A 22,910-nucleotide genomic window follows, 5' to 3' on the forward strand; every position below is an offset into this window, starting at 1 on the left:
TCTTAATCACGTTCCATTGGAAATTGTTGTCCAGAATCATTAAAGAGATTTACTGCCTCTTTTGTTCAACCAGATTTTGAAAGCACAATTTTCTCAAAAAGTTAATTAAGTATAAAATCTTGGATGCTTATTAAAGTGCTGCCTTCTTAAGTAAATGCCTTTCAGCTCTTGGGTCAGATGGTTCTCTTTGGAAAAGGCTAAAATTGCTATGTCGTGTATTTATTGTCATTTTAGAGACAGTTAGTGTCTGTGGACTGTCAGTGACATTCTGCTATGTAAGAGAATCTGGAAAAGTTACAATTTAAAAGATGTTGAACTAAGTTTAGCAGTCAGCTTCTTCAGGATGTGATGATATTTTCTGCAATGCTCTCATCCATTCCGTCTCCCAGCCTGGACTTTGTGGGCAGGAAGCCCAAGTCCTACTTGATCCCGGCTTACTTTTCACTTCGACTTGAGACACCCAAACATGGCAGGTGCTGGTGGTGTTGGCTTGCTGTTAGTTTTCTCCCAAGCTTTAGGACTTCAAACATTCTCTGTAAATAGATTTGCTATTATAATACACATTCATTCAATGACTAGAATACTGATTGGGTGCTAATTATATGCCAGGAACTTTGCTAAATACTAGAGATAAAACCATGAATAAGACAGAGTCCCTGCCCACTGGGAGCTTAGATCCTAATCAGGAAGAGAGAGAGTAAACTGTGGTGAGCCCAGAGATGGAGTGAGCTCATGGAAAGGAATGGTACCTAGTGACCACAGGGATGAGAGCCTGGAGGAGATGCTATGCTGAGATTTAAAGGATAAGGAGAATTTAGTCCAGCAACAGATTCTATCTTCCTCCTGAAATGCCAAGAGGGACAACATGAGCAATGGCTCAGAGGAGAGAGACTGTAGACAATTCTGGGCATTTGTACCTCAGTCTGGATGAGCCATTCAGTTTAAAGGGAGAGAGGGAACACTGTGAAGCTGTGACACGAAGAAGCAGGCAGAGGCCAGTTCTCAAAGCCCCTTCCTTAGTTACCATTCTTTGAATAAAACCTGATTTTTAAAGAGGAGAATTAAGGGAAATAATGTAATGAGATATTCTAGAAAAGGCATTCAAGCTGCAAGTTAGGGAACATATTGGTTATCTTAGTGTGAGATACTAGTTTCTGGTTCTAAGCAGTGCAGTGGAATGCAGAGAGGTGGAAAACTGAGAGTGATTTTAAGCAGTAGAAGTAATAGATATGAAGATTAATTGAACCTGAAACTCTTTTGTTGGGGCCTGCTGTTGGTTTGGAGCATCCCATTTCCAAAATAACTACAATAATCTTAGTTGAGAAAAGAATATTTTATCTCTTTAATGCATTGACTAGCTAATTGATAGCTGTGTAATTGAGAACAGTTAAAACAATGACGTTTTGTTAAAAGACACTTAGCAGGCCCAGAAATAGTTACCAGTTCAGTGTTTTAGAATTTTGACTATGTCAATAAAACAGGTAAAACAACTAAAAAGTATGTGACTTTTGACACACAAGCAAATTTGGGAAGGGGGGAAAAAAACCTTTATTAACTAAAGCAAGAACATAAGCAGCACTAAAATGTAGTAGGCACTCAGTAAATATTTATCGGATAAATGACTTGAATTATTTAACATTATAAATAAGTCAAAAAAATAGAAGCAGTTATTGAGGTTATGTCAGTTTCAGTTGCGTGTATTCATTCTTGGTATACATATAAAATGTACACTTGTATTTCCTGGTATGTGCCACCGCTTTAAAGGGATGAGGGTAAGTATCTAACTAGACAGAGTTCTCTTTGCCAGTTGTCTGGATAAAACTTGTGAAAATTACTGGTTTGATAATTGATTTGATTTAGAACTGAAATAGTTAAAATATTAAAAATGGGAGTTCCTGTCATGGCTCAGTGGTAACAAACCCAACTAGTATCCATGAGGATGTGAGTTTGATCCCTGGCCTCTCTTACTGGGTTAAGGGTCTGGCATTGGCTGTGGCGGTACTGTAAGCCACAGGCATGGCTTAGATCCTTCATTGAGGTGGCTGTGGGCATAGCCCATCAGCTACAGCTCCAATTGGACCCCTAGCCTGGGAACTTCCATGTTCTGTGGGTGCGGCCCTAAAAAGACAACAACAACAACAACAAAAAAAATTAAAAAATAAAAATGGCCACTCATGATTTAGTAATGATTTTGTGGATAATATTTGACTAACAATATAATTTCAGTATTTAAACATTGTCTGTTTTATTATGTCTGTGTATCTCTCAGTCTTTCAGCCCACCTACCTCCCTGTTTAACCATGAGTCTCTCTAGCCATCCAGCAAGCTGTTTGTGTGTGTCTCTTATGCATGTATTTCCTGTGTGTTGGTGTGGCTATAAATGTATTAAGATGTTGGCAGACAAGAATAATGGCTTTAAGAAAGATGTCTCTTTTAAAATATATTTGAGAGAAAAATAGGAATCTGATTTTTCACAGATGCTTTTGAATTTTTTGAATTCCAAATGCGTAACCTGATAAGCAGGACTTTTATTGAATCCTAAAAAAAAAAAAAAAAAAAAAAAAAAAAAAATGCTTCCAACATAGAATTTTGAAAAAATTATGATTCATGATCCTGTTCATTTTTCTCTTTGCCATTTTAGTGTAGTGATAGATGTGTTTTGGAAAAGTTTTATGTTTAGATTTACTATCTTGAGTCATGATTTTTTTTAAATAGCTTCCACTGTAATTTCTCATGTATCTTTCTAAAAGGGAGGATAGGGAATCAGGTCGTAACAAACAGTTTTTTAAGGAGAAATCTAGCATCCCCTTTAAAGAACATACTGGTTTTATCCATGCCTGATATTTTTTTCTGTTTATTAGCATGATATTGTCCTCAGCAAGAAATGAAACCCATTCCCTCCGAAGTTAACCTGTCTTCTCTATCAGCAGGTCCCTACTTATGAATCTTTATTTCCCACTTTCTTGCTCAGTTTCTGAAACTATGTGTTCAATAAATATTTATTGAGCTAAACCAAGCTCTCAAGATCCTAAATTCTTTTATCTCTTCACTTATTCATTCAACAAATACGTTTAATGATTGTTGTATATTTGATACAGTGCTGGTCTCTAGGGCCCAAAATGAGTCAGATTTTGACCTTCTTTTCAAGGCTTTTGAAACTTTTTATTTATTAAACAACATGCATATTTTCAAAACACCATAAAGGTAATTCAGAACCATCATCCAGAACTATCATTCTATCCTTCTCTGTTTTCTCTGCTAAGTCTTCCTCATCTCCTAGATGTGTGATCCAAGGGCTTGTTCCATGGGCATTTTATATTTTCCATTTATACTCACTTCCTGAGTATGTCCTGCAGTATCATGGCTTTAAATGCCATCTGTAAACTAATGGCACCCAAATTTATAACTGCAGCTCAGACCTCTGCCTGAATTCCTGACATATCCACTGGATGTCTAACTAGCCTTTCAAATTTGAAAGGGCTAAAACTGACCTCCTCCATCTCCCTACTACCTAAATTGCTCCTGTCCTTTAGTGGCAACCCCGTCTTTGCAGGTGCTCAGACCAAAAACACTGTAGTAATTATTAACACATTTATTTTTCTTGCATACTACATCTGCTTTATCAGTAATTCCTGTTAGTTTTAAAATATTTTCAGAATTCAATAACTCATCACCATGTTAGTGGCACCACCTTGGCCCAAACGACTATCATCTCTTACCTGGATCACTGTTAGACCTCCTTAACCAGTCTCCCCGTTTCTGCCCTCTCGCCATTTTTGCATCTACTTTCTGCTCAGAGCACTTCATTGTCCAGTGCATTATGACTCTCCTTCTGCCTACTCAGCTCCAGCCACACCACCTTCTTCCTAGCCTGGAACATGCTAGACACTTACGTGTCCTGTTCCCTTGGCCATGAGTGTTCTTCTCCCAGCAGCCTGCAGAGTTTACCTCTCCCTCCAGGACATGGCTCACAGGTCACCTTCTCAAGGAGGCCTCTCCTGTGTCCCTAGAAAGTTGCCCTTCTTTCTTCATCAGTTCTTCCCCACTCCTTCTTGGCCTTTTTTCTCCCTTCCTTGACGTGTCGCTACTTGTCACCTAACCCATCATAAATTAAACAGGGACTATGAGGAAGCTTCTGGAAAGAAGAAAAAATTGTTCTGTAAGGAGTTTAGTGAGTTTGAAGTGAATATTCTAGGTCTCCTTTCATTTACTCACTGCTCTGGGTACTTATGGTGCCACAGTGTCCCTTGTTTGAAGGTCTAGTTGCCTAAGTACTAGTTGATTAGCATGGTCAAAATCATAGATATGGATTTGTAACCAAAACTAAAACTGGAGATTTTGTTAAACCAGATATCTACTTTGTCTTTTCTTACCCAAGGCATACAGAGGTTCCCAGGCTAGGGGTGGAATCGGAGTTACAGCTGCTGGCCTACAACACAGGATCCGAGCTGAATCTGCGACCTGCACCACAGGTCACGGCAACGCCCGATCCTTAACCCACTGAGCAAGGCCAGGGATTTAACCTTCATCCTCATGGATACTAGTCAGATTTGTTTCCGCTGAGCCACAATGGGAATTCCCAGATACCTACTTTGGAGCAAAATGTGACACCATGAACACACGTTTTAAGAAATGTGAAGCAGCCAAGCCTGTGTAGTCAAAATGAATGTAATAGTCTCAAGCATGGTGATTATGATGTACTTAAATTCAAATGCTGATATTTCTTGATTGTTATGCTGCTTAATTAATTGATATTTAACATCTACCTTGACTTTTTCTTTGGAACATTTGGTTACTAATTTTAACCAGTAAGCGGAGTAGGATGTTCAATTCCCCTGGGAACCCGATGCTAATGACTGTAATTATTTAGGCAATTGAAGTCATTTCTGTCATTCTCTTTTTCAAACCCTCAAGGTGCCAAGAATGAAACATGCCTCATATATTTCTTTAGTGGTCCCATTCTTCACTGGAGTCTGAGGAAAGAAAGACTCTTTTGTTTGCTTTTTTAATCTCTTATTTTGGAATTTGAAAACTATTCAACCCTTTCCAGAAACGTTGACCCAAGTGGGGCATTTTTATGGGCAGTAAGAAATCCTTTCTGCCTGCTCGTACTAGAACAAAGAGACCACTGATCTGGGTGAACAACATCGTCAGCATTTGGTTTCTCGTCCTAGAATTAGTGATGATATGGACCTTTTCTAAGGGCATGCCTGGTTGAGAGTAATAAAACCCAAAACACTTGAGGACTATGAACAGAAGTGAAATGATGAATAGATAAGACAGAGTGCCTTAGGACTTGGAATATTTAGACCCTTGAAATTTATGCCTGGAGTTTGGAAAACTTTTTAAGTAATACTTACTGATAGTCTGTAGAAGGAAGAACACTTTCCTTGTGTGCTCAGACTCAAAGCTTGGTTTCTGTAACTCTCTGCTTCAGTGTTATCTGTTTCTCTTGTTGGCCACCTCAGCGTGGGGATTCTCTACGGCTGTTCGTGGAGTTCTTTAGCTAAAAAAAGCAGAAAGGGAATGAAAACAAACATTGCATTTTTCCTTTTGGGTGGTATTGCACTATAAAGAGAGTTTTAGAGACTATTTTGTTTGTTTGTTTTCTCTTTTGGGCTGCACCTTCAGCACATGGAAGTTCCCTGGCTAGGGGTTGAGTTGGAGCTGCAACTGCTGGCCTACACCACAGCCACAACAATGCTGGATCCAAGCCATGTCTGCAAACTTCACTGCAGCTTATGGCAATGCTGGATCCTTAACCCACTGAGCAAGGCCAGTGATCGAACCCACATCCTCGTGGATATAGCCAGGTTCTTAACCTGCTGAGCCACAGTAGGAACTCACAGGGCTATGATATTGACTTGATCTCTGCCAACTTGAAGCATAAGTACTTACGTGAAATGAAGTTACTGAGTACGTGAATAAAACCTAAGAATAAAAAGATATATAATCAAGTGAAATTTGCTTAGACCAGTGATATTGAACTGCACTTATCAATGTATTATATTATTGGAAAATCATTTGGTTTTTGCAAAAGAATGTCTTGACTTAAGTCAGAGCTAACATTTGTTAAATGCTATGATCCCTCCCCACAAAACATATTATTACACATTGTCTCATTTATTCTAAACCATCTCTGAGGTATATACTACTATTTACTTCCTCTTTACAGGTTAGGAAATGGGAACAGGAGACGTTAATTGCTTTATCCAGGGTCACAGAGTAAGTGGCTCTGCTAGGACTTAAACTTAGATTTTCTTGACACTGAAAACAATGCTATGAGCCATTGTGAAATACTGCTATTTGCAAAGCTTAAATGGTGCTGTATAATGTACGTCCATTTGTTTTGAATGGTTCGTTTTTATCTTCTCCCCATTCAGTCTGAATGTTAATATAGGGCTTTTGGAAATCTGTTATTTTTCCTTCACTCTGCCTACTTTGTGCACCCCTCCCCACTCCATGACTAACTCTTTCAACTGCAGCCCCAAACATGGAACTAAGAGAATATCAGCTTCATTCTTTTTTTTTTTTTTTTTTTAAACTATGACTAGCAAGCGTTCATTTAAAGAAAAAAAGTGACTTTTCTTTCCTCTTCTTTCTTTCTTTTGGGGGGAGAGGGTCTTTTGTCTCTTTAGGGCCACAACCGTAGCATATGGAGGTTCCCAAGCCAGGGGTCGAATCGGAGCTACGGCCACTGGCCAACACCACAGCCATAGCAATGCCAGATCTGAGCCACATCTGTGACCTACACCACAGCTCACAGCAACACCAGATGATTAACCCACTGAGCAAGGCCTAAGATTGATCCCAAGTCCTCATGGATACTAGTCAGGTTCGTTACCACTGAGCTATGACAGGAATTCCAAAAAAGTGGCTTTTCTGTAAGCTTCTGGATGTTATAGACCCTCAACCAGTAGTATTAAATGTTTCACTTACAGAATGCAGAGATAAACCCTAGATTTATGAAAGTTGGACCTATTTGAACCATATCCGGATGCTCATGTTCAGAAGGCTTGGGTAAAGGAGCATTGTGCTGAGACTTAGATCCCAGGGTTATTCTGTTGAGGGAAGTGGAAACAAGGCCTTGGCGGCCAACATCACTTGGAAGATAGAATTAGTTTCACTGGAAAGTGGTGACAGTAACATGTGAACATAGATCTAGTTACAAATGTGGCTCAAAAATGGCCCAAGTTCAGTTGGTCCCATGTACTTTTTATCTGGTTTATCGTTGGGCACATTCTCCCAGTTGGTGGCCTCAAGAATCTCAGGCTTAGATTTTTCTTACAGTAATAAGTCTCATCACAAAGAAAGCCTCTTTGTCCATCTAATTCTAAGGTTGTACTGCAATTGAGTTGTGCTGTCCATCTCTGAACCAATTATTCTGACTAAGGGAATGACACAGTAGCCTTTGGAGCTGAAAGGGGATGGTGGTCAGGCCAGTTTACTGAAAGATGAAAGGGGTGCACTTAGCAAAGGAGAAATGAATGCAGACAGGCAAAACAACAGCAGAGATCCACAACAGGCAGACTAACAGAAGAGGTAGACAGGAATCAAGCCAAAGGGAAGAATGCCTTTGAAGAAGCAGCCAGTAGGCTGGAGACGGGAGCAAGGCTTGCTACATGCTAGTTAACATTCTCTTCTTAAACACAATAACTTCTAGTTTAATACCAGAGGCAATATTTAAAAGTTCACTTTGAAAAACAGGAACTAAATATTTGCAATTGCTTTTATTTTTTAAGCATAAAGGTCTCTATGCTAAATTTATATTGAGAATTTTAAGTCTTGCTTATTTAGTTTAGTCATTGAGTTAAACTCAGACAGCTTTATGGATTTCTGCTTAATGAGTTTTCTTCTCATCATGTGCTTTTTTGATTCAAAATGTCCAAAAGACTAAAGATGTGTAAAGTAATATAACAGTTTATGAAATGAGGTAATACCTGTGAATTATCCTGTATATGTATACAAAGAATATCCATATGTGTGTGTATATATGTATATGCATCTATACATATACGTCTATAGGTACATGGATGTATGTTTATTTTTGTGCTTAGATGCACACAAGGCTGCAGAGAGACAACCATTGTAGCTTAGAAAAAAAATCACTTTAGAGGTTCAACTTCAGGCCTGAAATTTTCTATGCTGATTATACTAAAATACAGTTTTTTGGTTAATTTTAAAATTCATTACTCAGTTTCAGAGTTTGAAATTCAGGTAATACCTGGTCTTATTTTAATCTATAGATAATTTAATCAACAAAGAGGTCAGATTTCTAAATTTCGGTGTTATCTCTTCTCCTTGAATGAAAATGTTATGGAGATCACTAATTAAGGAATTCAAAACAGCACGTTTAACTAACAGTCATTATAATAAGCTATGAAGTCCCTAGTCACTTTTGATCCAAAGTAAGATGATGAGAAAGGACAGCAGGCCAGTGTGGGACCCAGATAAACAGCAGGAGAGAGTGGCTTAGCCTCTGGTTCCAGCTTCCACAGGGCTCTGTGCATAGTGAATAAGGCATTACTGGTTTCAGTGGCTCATTAGGCAAAAATGGATAAAGACCTAGAGGACTATTTTTTTTTTTTTTAAGATAAAAGATAGGCATCATGAACACTTTTTGCTTTTACTTCCCAGCATCTATTCTGCTCTTCTTTTGTTAACTGTGGGACCACCCTTCCCCATTATATAATTGTGCCCCAGTATCCATGGGGGGTTGGTTCCAGGATTTCCTTTGAATACTGAAATCTGCAGATGCTCAAGTCCCTTATATAAGATGGGGTGGTAGTTGCCTATAACCTACATACATCCTCCTGTATACTTTAAATCATCTCTACATTGCTTATAATACCTAATGCAATGTAAATACTATGTAAATTATTGTAAATACAATGTAAATGCTATGTAAATAGTTGCCAGTGCACAGTCAATTCAAGTTTTGCTTTATGGAACTTTCTGGAATTTTTTTCTGAAGATTTTTGACCCTCTATTGGTTCAATTTACTGATACAGAATCTGTGGCTATAAAGGATCAACTGTATGTAGCCTGGTGGGTCTGTTCTAGAAGGTGTTCTGTCCTCCTTTATTTAAGGCATGGGCACATGACCTGATCTAGGACTGTCAGGTGCTCCCTCTTCTCTCTGGAATTTGAAACCTGAGCCAAGAAACTCAAAGACTAAAAATGGTAGGAGAAAGAGACCCTTTGGTTCCCGTGGCCTGGAAACAGGACATTTCCATGGTTCTTGTCTCTGGAGCCTGCTTCTTCAGGCCTTCCTCTGATTCTGGGAGCTACCCCGTAACCTGCTAGTAGATCCCTCTCCTCCTTATATAAGATAAAGTCAGCTTCTGTGGACTTCCACCAAAGTGTCTTAGTTGAAACAGACAAAAAAGCAAGGGGAAGGAGAGATAAGAATAGAAAGGAAAGAAGAGAATAAATAAATTGAGGGTAGTGAAGAATAATAAGTCCCAGGCTATCTAATCTTGAGGCACATCTTTCATCTTTTCTTCAGAAATAATGCTTTTACCTCCAACACTGCCCTTTTCCCAATAACCAGAGAGGTTGTTAAGTACAGGACTCCAGAGTCCTGAAACCCACTTGTTCAGATTTGACCCCTAGCTCTGCCAGTTACTTCCTGTCTGACTTTGCTTCACCTCTTGGGGCCTTAATTTCCTTGGTTGTTAAACAGAAACAACAGTACCATATAACATCTAGGACTGCTGTGAGATTCAAATGGTTTGACTGATGTAAAATTTCCAACGGTACTTGACAGAGAGTCTGTCCTTAGGAGGGGTTATCTGTGATTATTAAGTCTGAGCTTTGTGTAGGAAAAAAATGTTTCTCTCGCATCTCCCTCCTTGTGTCCGTCAGTAAATCTTTATGGAACGCCTAAGGTGTGATGTTACTGTGCTGGGTGCGAGAGGGAGTGCAAAGAGGATGGCACTATTTCTGCCATCAAATTGCTCACAATATGGTTTTGGTAGTTGATGCAATAATCTATAACACATGACAGAAAGATTCTGGGAATGTGAGAAATGTGTAAAAAGGTGCTCAGGGAATTGGGAGAAAAGGTAATTTTTTTTCCAACTAGAGGATCAAAAAAAAAAAAATCAGTATCTATACTTGATCTTTGTGGGTGTATAAATTTTTACCCAGGGGAGCCTAGAATTCCAGTCCGAGGTCAGCTTGAACCAAAGTGAGAGTTGATGTGCATTTTATTTGAATGACAGTAAATAACCAGGTTTGACCAAGGAGGCCTTTTACCCTCTTCATCTGGGGTCAAGAGGAGGCCTGCGAGCAAAGAGCCTGTCATCATCAGGGGTGAAGAGGGAGGCCCAGGAACCTCCCCTGCCCACATCCAGCAGTTGACACAGCCGTGGTGCTTTGAATCCATCTGAACTCAGTTCATGATGCCCTTTTTTAGCCCTCTTTTTGGCAGTCACCCTGTGAAGCCCTGGACTCCCAGGTTACTCCTCATCTGCCATGTTCTATGCCCCATAAGGTTTTATACAGCCTTACTGTACTGTGATGCTGAGTGTGTGAGATCCCAGAAGTCACTTTGCCCCGAGCTATGAAAGACTGCTGCAATTCTCGACCCAGTATAGATAAGGAACTCATTTTTTTTTTTTTATTGAAAATGGAGGGAGAGCTTGCTGGAAATACCTGAAATACCCACCTATGCTCGTGCATTCCACTGGATCACGTAATGCAAACGCAAGAATCAGATTTCTCCCTGGCTCAGCTTAATGATTAATTTTTATTGAGGAGTAGTTTGGCTTTTTCCAATCTGTGAAGGCACATGCACATATACCATCAGAGTATTGGTGGCCCTGACTCAAGCATTTCAGGCATCTTAGTCCATCTACACTGTACACTGAGCCACTGGGAGGTTCCTTCACGACGCGAATCAAATGCATGCTCAGGTGAGGTGAATCTGTGTGTAGGAATCTGAATGCTGTAGCCCATGGGGAAAAAAAATTGAACTGGTAGCTGATTATTTAACTATATCTTTGTGAGTACATTTTACTTGTACCCATGTCTTGTATAAAGTTAGCTGTAGCAAATAAACTAGAAATTTCATTTCCTCCCAGATTGTCCCATTTCAGATCCATAACTACTTTAAGGCGATTAGCAATTGAATTTTCCCACTGGCAGCATTAACTAGAGACCCATAGTTCTGAGAAAGCTATCCTGAGGAGTACTGCAGCCTCAACTTTTAGAGGAAGTTGAGTTTCATAACGTACGCTTTTACTCATTTTTACCAATTGAGTCCGGGTAGCAACTCACGAAGTTGCTACAGTGCATTTTTCTGAGTAGCATTTAGGTAGGACCTCTAACTTGATTCCTAGGAAACAGTTGTTTTTTCTTTTAATTTCTTCCTAGTAGGTTCTCTTATCACAGAGAATGATATCAATAGATGTTAGAATTTTTGTAAGTTAACTTATGTGTACCTACATGAAATATTTAAAAAAATCAATATGCGAGGCTCTCATTCAAATTCTTAATCAATGTGCGTGACTTTGTGCCCCATGCAGACTGTATGTTAAACAATACAGATTGGAATCCCCAGCCCTGGGAAATTGTCTAAAACTGGTGTTAGATCTGAACAAACTGGGTGGAGACTCAGGGAGACACTCAAGATAAAATTTAGCATGGCAGCAATTTAAAATTAGAAGCCCTTGATGAAAGATGAGACCTGTTTTAGGCCACTTGGTGAGCGCCCCACCTTTTAAAGGCAGGATTTGACTCTGCAAAAGGGCTGAGCAGTCACTGGAGGACACTCTGTCTCTGCCCCAGTAGGGAATGCCTGACTTCCTATTTGGTGTGTGATGATGTTAAATAAAGCTGTGACCTTTGATTATCTCCCAAGCTTTTCTACCTCTTCGCTGGCAGAGTGCCATGGGATAGTGTACATTTGTCAGCAAGCCATGGTCTAAATTCAGACATTGTCTAAACTTATAACAATAAGTATCTGCTACATATACTGCAGAGACCCTTTACCTGAGAGGCATTCTGTCAGTCCCTAGAGCCTGGGGACCTCTTACATTTTGTGTTTCATGAAGTCCTAGCTTAAGGTTGTTCCTTCTGTATTTGTTTAAATAACAGCCTGAAGTGAGCAATGAGTAGAAAAAGCCTTTGTTTTTGTTTCACATATGATGTAATCACTCAAGTCCCAGTTTCAGTATATAGAATTTGTTATGTTATTCCTTAAAGACAAATTTGGGGAGGAGGAGCCAAAAACTTCTAAGAAATAGCTGTTTATTGGCTTATTTCTTTAAAGTGAAGAAGGATTCTTGGGAGTTCCCTGGTGGTCTAGTGGTTAGGACTTGGCACTCTTACTGCTGTGGCTAGGGTTCAGTGCCTGGTCTGGGAACTGAGATCCCACATCAAGCTACTGCACACTGTGGCCAAACTAAATAAATAAATTTAAAAAGTGAAGAAGGCGTCTTAAAAATAATGTTGATAAATTTTAAACAGAAGTAAATGATGGAAACCTGTCTGTCTTAATCACATGTGATTGCTATAGACTGTATGTGTTTGTCAAAACTTGCAGAACCATAGTCCAAAAGGGTGAATTTTAGTCTGTGTAAATTATAACTTGGTAAACGCAGGACAAAGAGATAACTATACTAAATGATTTAAATGCTTTATGTGTTTTATGGTTTATACACCAATTTCCTTCCTACCATCATCACACTCTTGAAGAACAAATCCTACACACAACCCAGCATGAGCCACCATGCACGTCACTAAATCTGTCCTCCTGGGCATAGCTTACTGGATTCGGTGGAGACACCTAAGTGGAGCTGGGTCAACCTGGGCTTGGAATCAAGACAGAGACTGAAACTACAGATTCTTAGAGATTTGGGGCTGGAGTCAAAATATGTTTGAAAGCCATTGGGCCACGGAGAGTGCCCTATAATAGGGGGTTACAAAAACCAAGAGTTATGCAAAAGAAGCCAGTATTGAGGAGGAGGACTGAGCAAACATGTGGAGAAGCAGTGAGCAAGAGCTCTTATCTTCATGGGAAGAAAGATGAGCGTAGTCCCCAGATTCATCCAATTTCTCAGAAGCTTGCCTAGACTTCGAATGGGTTTCTTCCCCCCACCCCATAAATCTATTTTTACTTAATATAGCCACTGTGAGTTCTGTTTTTTATATAAGGAACAGGAAAATTATCCAATTACACCTGATGTTCTTCATCCAAAAGTAGAGGCAAATACCAATTTTTGATAGCATCACCTCTTTTATTCCTAAAATACCTGGCTGTAGTAGTGGAAAAGAGGAATCTTACAGAAATCTGGGCTGTTTCTGTCAGTTGTGTTCTCATCTGGAAATTTCAGACGTTTTGAAAAATCGGGTACCTTCTAAGTAAGAATTTGACACTTTATTTGGCCTTTTTTTTTTCTGGAAAGTTATTTGGATATAGACGGTAAAATAGAGTTATAGTGATTGACTCTAGCTTCTTTTTCTAATAAAATTATCCTCTTTGTGAGGAAGCTGTTTTGCCTCTACTTTCACAGTTTTTGTTGTTGTTGTTGTTGTTGTTTTCTGACAATATTAAAACAAAACAAACAACCAAAAAAAACCTTTTTTTTTTTTCCTAGAGATTGGAGTATAGCTTTAATAATTATAGCCAGTTGGAGTTAGGAGCTTAATATGTGCTAGCCACTACACTCAGTGCCTTGAATACATGATTTCATTTACTCCTCATAATAATTTGATGAAGTAGCTGCTATTAACATCATTTTACAGATAATGAGCATTAGTCATGTTAAGTAAGTACATTACAGCTTCACTGTAGTAAGTTTTAACAACTGAATTTCAGCCCAAACAAACCTACTTGAGTCTGATCTCTTAACCATAGCAAAGACTGTATTAATGTATTAAAGGTAAGGAAAAAATTATCAGGTCATTTTTAGATTTTAATTTTTTCCTGAATCTCTTGTTTAACTAGAGAGTTATATCCAGGTTTAAGAAAATGTAGTGAGTCTTATAAAGCCAGTACTGAATTTATCATTTTATCTTTATGGTGTGCTTAAAATGTTGATATGTTATAGAAATTAATGAGCGTGCTATGAAAGACTATTTCTACTTATATTCAATTGTGTGTATAATCTATGTCTTTAGAAACTCTCATCAGCTATGACGTTATAGAATATCCCAGAAGTTAAAAAAAATAAATCATGGGCATTATTTATTAGAGCGTCAAAGATGCCATCCTCTGCGGCTTTTTAAATAGGCTAAATGTGTCAGTGAATTTCAATGAAAAAAGTTTTAATTGCTAAGGTCATGGTATTTGGCCTTGAAATAGAACAAAATGAACAGGAGAGTACTCCCTTGTTTTGGAAAATAAAATAGTGTCTTTCATTGTTGATCCTGAGACCTAGGAGAGAAGGAAATCATAGATATTTAAGCAGCTACGTCATCCAAATGTGGCCTTAAATGTGTGTAAGGAGGAGAAGGTTGGATGAAAAAAGCTCTTCAGTGCTGTGGGAAGGGAAAACTGTAGTTTGGGAAGTTGGCTTTTTTAAGTATTTTAATGAAATATTTCATTACATTAATATTTAATTTATTTTTCAATAAATATTTTAATGAAAAAAATTTATGGTTTTTTTAGATAAAGTTCCAATTGAAAATGTCAGGCTATTTCCAAAATGCGAAGGGAGAACTTGATTAAAGGGAAGTAAAAGGGAGAACATGATGTTGCTTTGAAAAATGGATGTGCTAATTTCAGAGAAAAGGAGCAGCCAGAGGTGGAAAAAATGCAACCATTCCTAAGGAACCATTGTATACTACTTGTGTAGCCACTCCTGCCCACAGAAAAGTTTCTTTTCAGAGCACTCATCTCCAGAAACATTCAGTCCAATACATATAAACTGGCCTTTTCTTACCTCAGGTTTAGGAGGGAAAGGGATGTATGTGATTTCTCCCATGGTTAAAATTGAAACATTTCCTGCTTATTGGAGAAAAGGGAGCTTTTATTTTCTACTATTTTTTTCATTTTAAAAATTGTGTTTTATTCTTCAAATGAGCTCAGTTTCACTGAAGGATTTGATTGCAGTGGTCATTAAATCATCATTAATCAATGGTAGCAAAATGTTACTTTCTGTGAAAAGCAAGGATAGACCTGTTCAAATTACTCATTACTTTAGAAGTTGAGTTGACATGAAAATAGCCTTTTAACGATTAATTCCTCTGAAACTTCTCAGTTAAAATCCTTGCTTTTTCCCCCTAAATACTTGGGGGGAGAAAAAAGAAGAAACAGAACACTTTGGGTACATCTTTATATATTTTTAATTCTTTCTTTATGAACAATTCTTTATTTAAAAGATTAAGTAAAGTTTCTGGCCTAAGATACCATATTGAAACTATACCATAAAATCTAACTATCCCTTCTCCCTCGATACATAACAAATAAGCAAAACTAGCTAAGAGGTTTTGTTTTTTCTTTTCTTAACTAACCTGAATCAATAAGGAAAGAACCATAACTTGCAGCAATCTTCTGGAAAACCTTGTCTCCAGCATAAAAAAAACAAACGTTTCTGAATTGGAATAGAGAGGCGGAGTGTAGCTTGTTTCTTAAACCCATTCTGTACTTGTAGATTTGTACCACTGAGTTGACTCAATCCTGACAGCTTGCACAAATAACCCAAATTTGTAGAGAAATAAATTTTGTGTATCCTTATCTTTCTGTTCTCCTGACTAAGAATTACTAGAAACAGAGGCCTGTGAGAAATCAATGAAAGGAAAACGTGGACAAGACTTGAAGGGCATTTCACTGTTGGGAAAATGATCCAAAGTATGAGGATATCTTTCTGTGGGAGTGGCATATCTTTCCCCAGTGAGGTGGGTTGAACTCTGGTAGAAAGCATCTACCTTAACTTGGAGTAGAGCCCAAGTATTCTGCAAAAGAATACATACCAGACAGCCAAACTCAGCAGTCCTCTCCTCCCCATCAGTCTCCCAAGCTATAGAAAGATGGTAGGATTGTGAGACACAACAATCAGCCTTCAATCAGTAGCTCTCAGTCAGGGGAGGTGGGGAGCATATGGTCTTATTAATGGTGGAGAGAAACTCAAACCGGATACAATCTTTAAGAACAAATGCTGAATCTATCTGAGGCCAAACACGTGGAGAAAGAAAAAGAAAATGCACAGCACTGATGCAAACAATTATACACACCTACTAGAGCTGAGTGAAATAAGTAAATATACACCAAAGAACTCAAAGAAGAAACTGTAACACAAATAACTCACAGTTGTTTCACACAGGAATTTAAGAACACATATTCAATAAACTAAGAGCCCAAAGCCTAGAAGATAAAAGGGATATATCATATACCTGAAGAAACAAACTAAGAACCAGATGAACACCAGAATTAAGCAACCAACAAACTATAAGGTAATTGATAAACACCAGATTGTCTAATTTGTGACATACTAAACACTTGTGATAATTATAGTGTATATCAATGAAAGAGGTGAGAATAAAGTAGCTTTAGAGAATCTAACAGATCCAGAACAGAGCTAAAGCTAATTCAGCATAAGAGTAATTTGTGTCCTGAATAGAAAAACCAAAACATGGAATGTAATATATAATGCAGGAGAAATTCTTTAACACGAAGAATTGAATCTGTATGTTTAAAAAGCACACTATATTCCAGGAAATTTATAATCACAGCGTAAATCTGAGATGTGTCCTAATTAAGCTGATGGACTTGTAAGAAAGAATTAGGCATCCAAGGCAGTAAGATGCTATCGAAGGGAAAAGACAGTGGCAGAAATAAACATGAAAAATACTCCAAAAATACAAAATTCAGTGGACTCTTACTGTGTGTGTGTGTGTGTGTGTGTGTGTGTGTGTGTTGGGGGTGTGCTCTTACTAGGGCTGGGGGTGTATGGCACGTGCAAGGCTGGAGGAACTACTTGAAAAATTAAAATCCAGCAAATAATCAGTCCAAATGAAGGGTTCATGAATGAAAACGATTGTGGTAAAAGATGTGGCTATGAGCATTTAATCTTCTCTGAGATGACATGAATATTAAACAATTTGGGGAATTAGCAACAATGTAGAGAATGTGAATGTATAAATCTAGACCACTTAAAAACTATAATATAATTAACAGTATAGGATAGAGATGGGAATTAGAAGGGAACACGGCAATCCTAATACCCTCGTGGAAAGCAGGGAGTGAGTCGATGCATCTACACTACATGCAACATGAAGTTAGAAATTATTCTAGTCTCAATTTTTTTTCCAAAGTTCTCTTTTTTAAAGAATCGAGTGATCTTTTAAGAAATGTACCTGCTCACAATTTTTAAGATTCATTTTGATTACTTTTTCTTCTACTTATTTACATTTAATTAAACAATATTGTGTACATTAAGGTTAATAAGCACGTGAGTCCAGTTTTAAACAATGTCTCTTTATGTTTCTGTCATCCATTTATTCTCCTTTGTGCACATGCTTGCACATACACACAATTTCTAGTTTGTGGGTTTGGAATTTTTTTTCTTCTTTTTGCTTTTGTACTTTGCTGCACATTTGAATTCTCTGTACCGAGCGTATCTCGCTTTTCTGAAAATAATGGTGTGATTACCTTTTTCTTTTTAAAATAAAGACAGGGTGAAGGTAGATTGCAAGCAAATGTGTCAATACATTGTTTGCATGTTAACAGAATTAAACTTTGGGAAGCTGTGAATATAGCTTTTTATTCTATTCTGTATTTTCTTGAAAAGTCAAAAATTAAAATATTGAAAGAACTTAGTTGATGTCTAGGTAGCTTCTTACTTTAGCTAGAAGGTACTTATTAGAGAGACCTGCAAGGCTTCTCTTTTTTGTCAAATTTTTTGTCAAAAATGTATACATTAAACCTTTTGTCATTTTTATCATGAAGAATCTCAGACCCTCCATCAGAACGTACTGACTTTCATGTATTTTAACCGGTTTTATAATGTAATACCCAAACCTTCTGGCAATTAAAAGCTGGAAATTTGAGGGGAGAAATATAGACCAAAGAGTAATAGGGAGCTGATGAAGTGATGGCAGTAACAAAAAGAAAAAGAGCTGCCTGCCTGACTGAGCGAGGAAATAACCAAGCTTTAAATTAGGGAAAAAACAAAGAACCAAGAGCCGGAAAATCATTGTGGTTTGAGAGGACTTACACAAGAGCAGATTTGTCTGCTCCACTCTATAGTTCTTAAGCACCAAAGACTGTACAGAACACAGGATTCCATCATCTTCATTTTGATCTTGAGTCATTAAAAGATACATTTTAAGATTTATTTTGTACATTTAAATTAAGAATTCAGAGATATTAAAAGTAGATTTTGATAGAGCCATAGAAGTAGAGTTTGGGAACTTAAAGGAGTGATTTTTTGTTATATGGAAAAATCACTTAAGAAAATATCCCTGTTCCTAATGATGTCAGGCACATGAGGTGTTTCTCTAATTATTGTTTTACATTTTGTTGCATGCAAACACTGCAATTATCATACTGGCACATAGCATTAGTCTATTTTCTTTCTGTCCAAGGAGTGGATGGTAATCTCTGAATAAACAATTACTCTTCTTTTTAAGTTCCTTAGGACAGCAAATACACGGACTATACTTTGCAGTTTAACAGCCTGCATTCTCCGGAGGGGGGAAATGATTACATGTATTACCTGAGTTTTGTGAAGCTATAAATATTACTATAGAAAGGCTAATTGGCTGTTAAAACTTGAAGAAGTGAGTGCACAGATGCTCCATTTATTTTTTCTTCCAAATTCTTCCATCTATGTATCATACCATATGCTGCTGACAAAGAAGACATACCCTAGTAGAACCTTTAAGAACCTCTATAAGAACCTTTCTCTGTCTCTTGGGTTATTGTTTTCATTTATAGTGTTCTTTAGCCATCTTTGAATGCATATTTAATATTTAACAGGATTTGAGAGTTGGCACTCTGTGTTTTTCCATTGAAGTCAATATTGTTCTCAGTGAGATTTGTCTAGCAACACATGTTTTGTCAGAACCTTTCTTAAGATCTGAAGCATATTTTCCGTCCCAGATTCCTTATAATTTGTGCAAAACCTAAATGATTGCATGGTATGGAAAGTAAGAAGGAAGTAGCTCAGTTTACAAACCAAGATTCGAACTTGGAAATAGGCTTTGATGTGTACAGTGAGGAATCAGGACCTTTGGTTTCCAACATAAATCTCTTAGCGATCGATGCCTTTGGAAACATTACTCAAAATTCTGTACTAGAATAGATTATCTTAACAGTCCTTTCTGGGCTCTAAAACCTTGTAATTTATTCAGATGCTATTCATGGAATCTAATATGGTCATACTGCGTTTTAGAACAATAGCTGCAGCAGCAAGCACTAACTGTAGGAACGGGGTGGAGAGGAGGGGATCAAGTTCAGAGATATTTGGAGCTAGATATTAGCAGAACATAATAGACCAGTGGGTGCTTTGGTGAGAAAGAAAGTGGAATTTAGCTTGATTGTGATGGGAGCTGTGTAAATAGTAATTCCACTATAATATGAGGATGTATATTAAAACGAATAAATTGATGCATAATGTGAAATGCCCTTGAGATACTGGCTGAAGCTAGTTAAAAGATGAGAGACTAATAATGGGAGAGAAAAAAGGGGTAGATAGAGATTTTGATGGAAGACTTATTTCTTGGCTAATGAAAGGAACCAATGAAGAAGGGGATATTGAAGACCCGGGAAAAAGCTGAGAATCAGGGGAGACTGAAGAGTAGGAGTCAGCAGCAAAAAGCGGAAATAAAAAAAAAAAAAAGCGGTATTTGAACCCTTTGATTTTGGGAGGAGGGGGAAAGTAAGTTTGGATTTACATCAGTTCAAATGTGGGAGTTAGAAAATGTGTAGAGATAGTTCTGTAAAACCTCTCTGTTATCTGGAAGCACCTGGTTGCATAGTTGCACAGTGTCTAGAGGTTATGCTTGGAATCACTGTCTGTTACACTGCTCAGCTCTTTGTTCTTTCTCTGCCTCTCTAGCTGCAGGTTCTCCACAGGTCTAGTGTGTTTTATTGCAATATCCAGGGTAAGCTGAGTAGGGCTGAGTTCAGTTGAGGAGATGATAATTCCTTTGAACCCTCATACAGTTTTTTCCCTAAAAGAAGAGAATTGAAGTTGGTATGAAAATGCAAATGCCCCAGCAAATCAGAAACATAATTGTAGTTTCTGCATAAATTGGTGTTCAAAAGATCACCTCAGACTCTCCCCCAGTTCCCTATAATAAATATCAATCTCATTAGAGATTCTGGGTGTCTGTGTATTTTAATGAAAATGTACCCCAGTTTACCAGATTGAAATTGCTACTAGTAAATATTTTGCACATCTGTTTCTTTGTATGAGATATGGCCAATTTAGCCATGTTTTTTGAATCTTCTAAGTGGTCTCAGGGGGCTTTCAATGTAAAAATAAGAATTGAAGGTCAATCAGTCCTTGTCAGTTAATGATGTATTTCTAGACACTTTTCCCTTTGCCTGCCAGCATTCAGAGTAAAATAGTTCATATGTAAATATGCTATATTTAAACAGTTCAGTATTGGGTTTGGTAAACCACACTATGGAGAGGAAGAAGGTACCTTCTCTTAAAGGATACTGTAGCCAGAGATGTTTTTTTAAAAATAACCTGTTGAGACTGGTACTTTTATTTTTTATTTAAGGACTGTTGTTGTGGTCCTGGTTTTTGCCAGTTTTGAAGTAAATTAATCTTGCTGCAGTTAGGGTCAACATGTCTCTCCACATAAATAAGATTAATGTGTGGGCTCTTGCAGTTTTTTGACAGTATGTTTTTTGAGTCAGTTGAATGTATTGTGTCCAAATTGGTTTTCCTTTTTCTTTGGTGCAGCCTGTGTTCTGTTAATAGCATTTATGAACTAGCATCTTACATAGAGAAAGTGTAATACTGACAGATAGATAGCAGACTGACAGATATGCATAAATATGTATGTTTATATACATATCGCAAGACAGCTATGGATAGATTTTTACAAAAATAAATCAGAAACCTATCCATAAGTAATTAAAATACTAAAATAATTGTAACTTGGGTTTTTTTGGTTTTTTTTTTTGCTTGTTTCTGTTTTTGTGAATATTGTTGGGAAAAATAATCTTATCTTTGGTTTAACTTCATGTAGTCTTCCAAGGTTTTCTTAACTAATACGAACATTTACAGATTGAGTTTTCTAATTCTCTGTAAACTTGGATGATGAACTATTAGCAATTTTGAACTCTATACTTAAAAGACAATAATACATTTAATAAAAGAAAGTATTTTAATGCAAATCAGACTTCTAATTAGCTTACTTTTCCTGTTATAATAAGCCTTTTTAAGTTGGCACTCTTTATGTTGATATTCAATGGCTCCATCTCAGAAAAGTTAGTTATCTTTGTTCATTTATACTAAAGTGCAAATGCGTATTTTTCTTTTTCTATAAGGATTTTAATCTGAAATCTTTTCAATTGTCTGGTATTTTCTCCAAGGAAACTTTGAAGCAACCTGTCGTAGAATATGCCTTTCTTTGAAAATATTAGGGAACTAAGATAGGTTGCATAGATTAAAGACCTACTGTCTCTATGGGGTCATTGGCCTGTAGTCTCATTGAAACCCAGCAGCTTTCCCTGTGAGAAGGAGGGACGCAGAACAGGTAGTGTTGTCTATGGAAGTCAACCTAATCCTCAAAGGACCATCACCCATAAGCTTAGTCTGAGGAGCCTTCTGTATGCGTCCTTTATTCCAAAACCAAATTCCCACTCGAAACAGGAGTGACACTGTAGAGGAATCTTGTTCATAGCAGAATTTTGATTGATAATTACTTTTTGATTTCTCTTTTTCAGACATTAAAATTTTATTTTTGGAATTGGCTCTAGCTCTCAAGATAAATGTCTCTTATGTGTTCATTTTAGAGTTCACAGTTCTTTTGTTTTTGTTGTTTTCTATTTTTTTTCCTGGTGTCAGATATAATTCCCTATAGTTGATGTAAAATAAATGTATATAATATAGCCCAAGATAAAAACCCATACCTAGAAATATGGTGATAACTAAATATGGTGAAAAATAAGTAAATTCAGTGTGTTACCATTGTAGGATGCAGTAAATGTTGTGATTAAGAGCATAGTATATAAATTCAGATCCATATATATGTCACAGATCAGCCACTTTCAGGCTGTGATTTTCTACAACTTATCTGCACCAAACCTCATGTTTTCCATCTCTTAAAACAGACACTATTATTTTCTTCATAGGATGTTTGGACAGATTAAATAGGAGAGTGTTCACAAGGGTCCAGCAAAGCAAGTGCTTAGTAAATCTTACCTATTTCTTAAAATGTGAGCTATTATGACACTATCCTCAGGGCATAAAGTCACATTTGATATTTCCAACTCAATTTTTCAGCTGTGAGATTGGAAGTGAGTACATCTCCATTAAGGACACGCAAGGTGGGCTAAAGAAACAGGAAGCGGGGCTAGGTTAATATTTCAGAAGACCAAGTCTTAGATATATCGGCTCTTTTTTAAAAAATTGAAGTATAATTAATTTACAGTGTTGTGTTAGTTTCAAGTATACAACAAAGTGATTTAGTTACATATGTATTCTTTTTCAGGTTCTTTTCCATTGTAGGTTATTATAATATAGTGAATATAGTTACAGTAGGTCCTTGTTATTTACCTATTTTATATATAGTAGTGCATGTGTGTTAATCCCCAACTCCTAATTTATCTGCCTCCACAACCATGCTATTCCCTTTGGTAGCCATAAATTTGTTTTCTATGTCCGTGAGTCTATTTCTGTTTTGTGAATAAGTTAATTTGTACCATTTTTTTAAGATTCCATATGTAAGTGGTATCATGATATTTGTCTTTCTCTGACTGGTATATTGGCTCTTTTGAA

General features: G+C 37.3%; 1 protein-coding gene across 1 annotated transcript in view; it reads left to right on the plus strand.

Annotated features, from left to right (window-relative positions):
* CAMK2D (calcium/calmodulin dependent protein kinase II delta) overlaps positions 1–22,910 on the plus strand; it is a 305,299-nt gene that overhangs the window by 171,225 nt on the left and 111,164 nt on the right.

The sequence above is a fragment of the Sus scrofa genome, chromosome 8, assembly GCF_000003025.6.
Source record: "Sus scrofa isolate TJ Tabasco breed Duroc chromosome 8, Sscrofa11.1, whole genome shotgun sequence".
Classification (NCBI taxonomy): Eukaryota; Metazoa; Chordata; class Mammalia; order Artiodactyla; family Suidae; genus Sus; species Sus scrofa.